The sequence below is a fragment of the Petromyzon marinus genome, unplaced genomic scaffold (assembly GCF_048934315.1).
Source record: "Petromyzon marinus isolate PM22_M1 ecotype Great Lakes invasive population unplaced genomic scaffold, UKy_Petmar_22M1.pri1.0 PM_G_Scaffold_128, whole genome shotgun sequence".
In the NCBI taxonomy this organism is placed as follows: domain Eukaryota; kingdom Metazoa; phylum Chordata; class Hyperoartia; order Petromyzontiformes; family Petromyzontidae; genus Petromyzon; species Petromyzon marinus.
In genome coordinates, this window is record NW_027422682.1 from 275,001 (window position 1) to 277,500 (window position 2,500).

Consider the following 2,500-nt stretch of genomic DNA (forward strand, 5'->3'; position numbering starts at 1 on the left):
GGGGCTGTTAGGGTCGCACAGAAATGCCTCGGAATGGGAAAACGGGTCATTTTTGTGTGGCCACATTGCATAGGAACGGCATGAAACTTCCAGAGGCATTTGCAGCAGGAATGCATGTGCACTCAAAAACGTCTATATTTTTCACGGATAGACCCCGTGAAACGCTATAAATTGGCGGGGATGTCTCTCTTGTGGCTCACGGGCGCTGTTAGTTAGGGTCGCACAGAAATCCCTCGGAATGGGAAAAGGGGTCATTTTCGTGTTGCCACATTGCGTACGAACGGCATGAAACTTCCAGAGGCATCTGCAGCAGAAATGCATGTGCACTCAAAAACGTCTATATTTTTCACGGATAGACCCCGTGAAACGCTAGAAATTGGCGGGGATGTGTCTCTTGTGGCTCACGGGGCTGTTAGGGTCGCACAGAAATCCCTCGGAATGGGAAAACGGGTCATTTTCGTGTTGCCACAATTGGCATACGAACGGCATGAAACTTCCAGAGGCATTTGCAGCAGAAATGCATGTGCACTCAAAAACGTGAATATTTTTTCACGGATAGACCCCGTCAAACGCTCGAATTTGGCGGGGATGTTTCTCTTGTGGGTCACGGGGCTGTTCGGCTCGCACAGAACTCCCTTGGTCCACCTGATTCGTGCATACAGGCAGCAACTAAAACTCTGTAAACCTGCTGTGAGGACATCTAAACAGTGGACCAGTGAGGCTGTGGAAGATTTGCGGGCGTGCTTAGACTGTACTGACTGGGATATGTTCACGACTGCTACCAATAGTCTGGATGAACTCACAGAGGCTGTGTACATCAGCTTCTGTGAGGACTGCTGTATCCCAACACGTACCAGGGTGAACTTTAACAACAACAAGCCCTGGTTCTCAGCAAAGCTCAAAAGGTTGAGGTTGGAGAAGGAGGAAGCGTTTAGGAGTGGGGATAGAGACAGATTCAAGGAGTCGAAGAACAGGTTTAGCAAAGCGGTGAGAGAGGCTAAACGACTGTACTCAGAGACACTAAAACACCAGTTCTCTACTAACGACGCTGCTTCTGTCTGCCAAAGGGCTCAGGCACATCACCAACTACAAACCCAGAGCGCCCCACACCACTAACGACTCCCGCCTAGCCAACGACCTGAACGAGTTCTACCGTAGATTTGAAAGACAATTGGACTGTCCTGAACCACCCCTTCCCACCCAAGAGGCCCCATCCCCCACCCATACTACAGAAACGACTCTCTCCTTTCAGGAGGGAGAAGTTAATGGGCTTTTCAAGAGGCAGAATCCACGCAAAGCAGCCGGGCCGGACTCTGTCTCTCCAGCCACCCTCAGGCACTGCGCTGGCCAGCTGTCTCCGGTGTTCACCAACATCTTTAACACCTCCCTGGAGACATGCCATGTACCAGCCTGTCTCAAGTCCTCCACCATCATCGCTGTGCCCAAAAAGCTAAGGCCAACAGGACTAAATGATTACAGACCGGTCGCCCTTACATCTGTGGTAATGAAGTCTTTTGAGCGCCTGCTCCTGGCACACCTCAAAGCCATCACAGACCCTCTCCTGGACCCCCTTCAGTTTGCCTACAGAGCCAACAGGTCTGTGGACGACGCAGTTAACATGGCCCTCCACTTCACCCTACAGCATGTGGACGCCCCAGCATCCTACGCCAGGATCCTGTTTGTGGACTTCAGCTCTGCCTTCAACACCATCATCCCTGCCCTGCTTCAGGACAAGCTCTTCCAGCTGAACGTGCCCTACTCCACCTGCAGGTGGATCACAGACTTCCTCTCTGACAGGAAGCAGTGCGTTAAGCCGGGAACAGAAGTCTCTGACTCCAGGTCCATCAGCACGGGAACTCCTCAGGGCTGCGTCCTTTGCCCACTGCTCTTCTCCCTGTATACCAACAGCTGCGCCTCCAATCATCTGTCCGTCAAACTCTTGAAGTTTGTCGGACGACACCACCCTCATTGGGCTGATCTCTGGTGGGGATGAGTCTGACTATAGGTGGGAAGCTGACAACCTGGTGACCTGGTGTAGCCAGAACAACTTAGAGCTAAATGCTCTAAGGACAGTTGAGATGGTTGTGGACTTCAGGAAGAATACAGCCCCACTCACCGCCATCACCCTGTTAGACTCCGCAGTCAAAATTGTGGAGTCCTTCCGCTTCCTGGGCACTATTCTCTGCCGGGACCTCAAGTGGGAACTGAACATCAGCTCCCTCGCCAAGAGAGCTCAACAGAGGATGTACTTTCGACGGCAGCTGAAGAAATGCAACCTGCCAAAGACAATGATGGTGCAATTCTATACAGCGATCATTGAATCCATCCTCACCTCCTCCATAACCGTCTGGTACGCTGCTGCCACTGCCAAGGACAAGAGCAGACTGCAGCGTATCATGCACACTGCTGAGAAGGTAATTGCCTGCAATCTACCAACCCTCGAGGACCTGCACACGACAAGGAGCATGAGGCGAGCGAGGAAGGTTGTGGCCGATTCCTC